Genomic DNA, 6,004 nt, shown 5'->3' with positions numbered 1-6,004 from the left:
AATTTGCTATTAATAGCAACTTGAGGCTCTCACAGTATTATCTCACAGTGCTTTGCAAGCATTCCTTAAGGGCAAATCTGTCATTGTCTTTTATACTGCATGATCAGGGCCACAGAAAGCTGGAAAAAGGCAATGAAGGTGATAAGCCTTTCTCTACTGAGTGATGTGACCTGTGATGAAATGTGTGAAATTAATGAAGGAGAATAATTCATGAGGTAAAAAAGTCAGTAGAACAAATGCTTTATTTATTATACCCAGTCTTAAAGATGGGGGAAACTGAAGTACAGACTGGTTAAATGATTTGCTCAATGCCACCAGAAACTAATCAGAACTGAACTCATGTAATCTGACTATCGCATGTTCCCATCACAAGACTAATTTGAAAATACTTTAGGAGCCCACTCATTACTTTGTAGCACCTGCTTTAATACAACAGTTTTAAAGCTTGGACATATAGGAAATATGGCTGTGACTAAACCTGCATTGTGAGAGAAACAGATTGGATGACGTAAGTCGCCATCCCGTACTACTGACAACAGGAATGGGACCTTACGCATCATTCATCTTTAATCTTGATAATCCTTTTACTCTAGAACTGAAGGGTCTTCCTCGCTATGGACCAGATTCTGATTTCATTTACACAGGTGTAAACTAGTGTGATCAGCTAAAGCCAATCTAGATTCACTGAATATGGATTTACTCTGGATTGACAGTGTTAATGAAATCAGGATCTTGCCCGATAGTATCAGCCTTACTGATAGACACTAGCTTTAAAAAAAGTGAATACCCAGACTTGAGTGCTCTCCCCTGATATTTAATATACACTGATGTCACAACCTATATCAGGAAAATTTCACCTCATGAATTATTCTCCTTCATTTATTTCACACATTTCATCCCAAGCCTTCCTCCACTGAGTGGTATTGCCTATCACCTTTCTTGACTGATAGCACTTTACAGTTTCTCTGTCAGTCTTGGGAAATATATGACTTAAGCAATATAAATTGACTTTAGAATGGTTTTCTATTAATAGTTAGATGGGGAAATGGCAAATGTAGTAGTCTAAGTCCAGTATCTGACACATTAAGAGCTATGCAATTTATTTTGGTGCTTTAGAATCCTGTCTGAATATCTTCTGCCATAAGTGTAAATTTTCTTTCTCACCTTTTTTAAAATATTTTATATATTTTTTATGTAGACCCATTTAACCCCTTCTACAACACTCTGACAAAGAGTTCAAAGAAAGGGCATCATGACTAAATCCTTACATATTAAAGGGATACAGTCAATGTAAAAATCACATTTGTATGAATTTTTTTAGCTATTACTGTAAGTTATACCAAAGGTTACTGGAAATTACAGATTAGCTGGAAAAGATCTTCTATTTTTTCAGTTTGTTTACTTTGTGCATTTGACAGCACTTGTGTATAGTCAGCTTTAGTTTTTCCTTTTGTTTGTGTGGAGAGAAAAATATAAAAAAATAGGAAAACATGAATATAAAGACACAAATTTGCTGGAGTGCTCAATTGTAACACCTGAAACTAACTTTTAATTCTGTTTTTAAACTGGCTATATATATAAACTGTATGGTGTCCTTTAAAGCCAAAATACTCCATTCAGACTTGTAAAGGGGCTTTCTGCTGCAGTAATCTGCTCCAGCTACAGGCTGTCAGGTATGCTTCTGCCAGAACCATGCATGAAAGCTGTTTATAGCACTGTTTTATCTAGCTGGTTCTGCTCCCATTGTTGGCTTGTCCCTAATGATACAAGGAACCAAGACAGGCTTCCATCACAATCTCTTTCATACTCTTCTAACTCATGTCCACATTGAGTCCTCATACCATGATTGCTGATGAAAGTGATGGCATTGTTAATATATGTAGAATGTGAATGAGGTGTCATCTGTTACCATATTGTCCACCAGCTGTGTTTTGCCTGAGGTCATAGGCATGATGTTATTCACTACCCTGTTACCAAAATTAGTTCGATTGGGTCACTAAAATGACTTTTTAGGTTCACACTATGGCTTGCTGTATTTGCTCTGACTAAAATTTACCTTTTTATTGTCATCAGCTTAGAATCTGCTGAAAATAGCAGATATTCAGCTACTAAATGCTGGGCAAAATGGGACTGGGAGGCTCTGCAATCACATAGATGTCTTACTTTGTTCATGCTGTTATTGGCTTCTTGTGTACTGTGGGGAATAATTCTGAATTGTCAGGGAAATAAAGGGAAATAATCGTATAAGTCTCTTCCATTTCTTAGGACTATGATTTTATAAAATGCATAGTGCTGTGCAGCATGATAGCAAAGCAGGTTAAGGGTAATAGGTCATTACAGAACAAGGGCACATGCCACATATAATTATAATCAGTGCTGTGTTGATAAGACCTCAGCTGGAGTATTGTGTCCAGTTCTGGGCATCACATTTCAGGAAAGATATGAACAAATTGGAGAAAGTCCCAAGGAGAGCAACAAGAATGATTAAACGTCTAGAAAACATGACCTATGAGAGAAGATTGAAAAACTGGATTTGTTTAGTCTGGGGAAGAGAAGACTGAAGGGGGACATAACAGTTTTCAGGTACATAAAAGGTTATTACAAGGAAGAGGGCAAAAAATTGTTCTTGTTCTTCTCTGAGAATAGGACAAGAAGCAATGGGCAAGATAGGTTTAGGTTGGATATTAAGAAAAACTTCCTACCTGTCAGGGAAATTAAGAACTGGAACAAATTGACTAGAGGCCAATTCACTTGTTTATTAGGAAAGATCAAAGTGATTGTTAAATATATGAGAGTGTATTTGGTGTTTAAACTTCATGAAAACTAGTGGGATGTCACTTGCATTGATTTCACTTATCTGTATCCCGTTATAATGTTGTAGTAAACATTTATATTGTGCATACCCCTGTAACTAAATAACTCATCAAACAAGAAAGAAGCCTTGTGGAATGCAAATGAAGAACTTTAAGAAAAAAGTGCTAATTTCAAAGCAAGTGGTCATTGTGTGTGATGATCAAAGGTCAAAGACTCAACGTGCATTCGTTACTTTCCATCATCAAAGGAAAAGCCTACGTGGGTAGTGACACTGTCATCTTATTTTCTGTAAGAAGCTCCAAATATGGATTCAAGGAAAGATCCTGCATCTCTGGACTGTTTGGACACTTACAGGGAAGCATAGCAGACGCAAAGCAGAAATCCCCAGAGACAATCTGAGTACCCTGAAAAGACATTTGGGAACTGGTAGTTTATTATATCACTGCCACCATTTGGAATTACAAACTGTGACCTACCTGTGCATATATTTTACCTGCTTTAACCTCTCAAAAACTGTCATTTCCCTTTCTTAGCTAACAGAACTTTTAGTTAGTTTACTATAGACTTGGCTACCAGCATTGTCTTTGGTGTAAGATCTAGAGTACCAATTGATCTGGGGTAAATGACTGGTCTCTTGGGACTGGGGGGAACCTGATGTGATGTTATTTTTGGTGTAAATACCATTTTATCACAAAGTCCAGTTTGGCAAGATAGACTGGAGAGTCTAAAGGGGATTGTCTATGACTCCATGGTAAGACTGGTATAATGATCCAGGAGTTCACATTTGTCACTGGCTTAGAGCAATCTAATTATAGAACACACCACCAGTTTGCAGTGTCTGCCCTGTTTTCTTACAGTCTGCCCTGAGGTTGGCACTCCAGACAGCATGACACCTATGTACTTAAGTGGGTCTCTGCTCTGTTTTGGGGCCAGATACTTTACTTAAGATTTACATGTGCAAAACTCCCATAGAAGGCAACGGGACAAATCCTGAAGTCTTTTTATAATTTGTATTTGGTAATTATTCAGGCAAAACTTCCACTGAAATGAATGGGAGTAAAATGCAGTATAAACCTGCCTAAAGAATTAACGATTGGCCAGGTTATTTTACGTTTTGTATTATAGAGTTAATCATTTTGCCTAAGCTAGTCACAAGTAAGGATGGCAGTATTTTGCTTTTGTGTCTCCCATGTGGTTTGTTCCCACTGATTGGCCAGTATGGGATACCTAATCCTATCTTTATTTGACATGGCATAGATAGGCATACAGTTTTAACCATAATAGGAATAAACCCTCTTCAAATTAGCCTCATTTGTTGATGCAAGAGCTTAACTGGCTTAAACTGGAGAGCAATTACTATAAGCTTCCTGAATAAAAAGGCATGTTTAATCCTTTTTTAAAATTTCTTTTGGATACAATCTACCGCTACAAACCTGAAGGTGGAGTTTAAAATTTCACAGGAAGACCCATACTTTGACCAATCCCAGTACTGCCATCTGATTATAATTTAAACAAACAGGCTGGTGTCAGCTCCTCAGCTGTTTAACTTGTCACATCATTCAGGACTTAACCATGCAGAAATAAAAGCTGAGTTTGACTCTAAATCTATCTTGAAAGATTTTCGGACCTTGCCAAATGAAATCAACAGCCACCAACAAAAGAGCAACAACTACTTAAAAGATTCTAATGGTCTCTACTGCAACTTCCTATTCCCATAGGACAAAGTTATGGCATTCCAATGTTGTAATGTTTATTTCATGACAGTGTATGAACATATTGCATTGATTCCCCAAAATGTGTCATGGCTGTAATTGTGCCCATGAGCCAACCACCCTACATTCAAAATGACTGAAGGGGAAAAAGGAAAAGCTGACAACTAGAACTGTGCAAAATGGTAAATATGAAACCAGCGAAACTTGCATGGCTTCATGATAGAGTGGGTCAAAAACTTTCCAATAGAGCATTTTTCCACTGAAAAAAATCTGTGGGAACTGGGAATGTGATTCAGTGTTGCTATTGGAGGAGAGGGGGAATCTGAATGAAGCCTTTTGATAAGACTAAAACAGTCTGGGAAACAGACAATGTACTTACACCTTGGTGTGGAAACAAACAGCGAGACAAGGTGGGTAAGGTAACAACAAAACATCACAGTGTCATAAGGTCATGATTTTGTCCTAGGGGATTGCTCCATTTTGAAACACTGTGGAGTGACCTTACTGGAATGGAATGTTTTGTTTCATTTCAAAATGACTCTCCACAAGTTTATTTTTTATATTTTATTCATTTTTATATGCAGCCTGGGGAAAATTTTATATAAATTTTGGACTCTTCAGATTTGGAATCAAAATTTTTTCAGAAGGGTGGATTTCCTGTAAAACAGAAATATCAACTTTCAACCAGCTCTTTCAACAGAGTATTGGTCAGTGGGGTGGATGCTGCCCTGGGGTTTCTGAGCCTCACCCTTATCATCCGATGAAGTGAACCGTAGCTCACGAAAGCTTATGCTCAAATAAATTGGTTAGTCTCTAAGGTACCACAAGTCCTCCTTTTCTTTTTCCTTATCATTTGCTACCTCTACATCTATTGTTCTCACGTCACACTGCTAGAGAAGTAAGAAGAGGGGCTCAGTTCCCAGCTCTGGGCTGGGCACTAGTGTTTCAGGCGGGCTGTAGGTCCACGCTGCTGCACGGGATGCCCGGGGAAAGCTTCGGGATGCCCGCCAGGCTTGAACGCCCTGGTCTGCCACACGCTTCCTGCACCAGCCTGGGCAAGTCCCGACGCCCTCAGGGCAGGCCTGGCACAGCTCTGGGGCAGGGCCGGCACAAGACCGAGGGAGGGCAGACGAGCGCCGCAGCTGTTCGCCGAACTTCTCCAAGCCGCCGGTTCTGCTCTGCTGCGGAATTGCCAATGCAGCCCCGGCCTCCGCCTGGGAACTGGGGCCAGCAGCAGCCCCGCGCCGCGCAGCCACGAGCCCCTGAACGGTCCCTCCAGCCCGACCCCTCGCGCTGGGTTGGGCGGACAGGGCGGGACTCGCCTCCGCCTCCCCGGCGGAGAGCCCCAGGCCGCAGCCCGCGCCCGCCCCCTGCATGCCCGCGCGCCCGGCCCGCAAGCAATGCGCATGCGCAGCCTCGCTCGCGCGGCAGCTTGGTCACGGGGGCCTCGCCCCCCCCCCGCCTCTCTCTGGTCGCTG

The sequence above is a fragment of the Natator depressus genome, chromosome 6 (genome assembly GCF_965152275.1).
Source record: "Natator depressus isolate rNatDep1 chromosome 6, rNatDep2.hap1, whole genome shotgun sequence".
NCBI classification, from domain to species: Eukaryota; Metazoa; Chordata; order Testudines; family Cheloniidae; genus Natator; species Natator depressus.
This window is presented reverse-complemented; position numbering follows the sequence as displayed.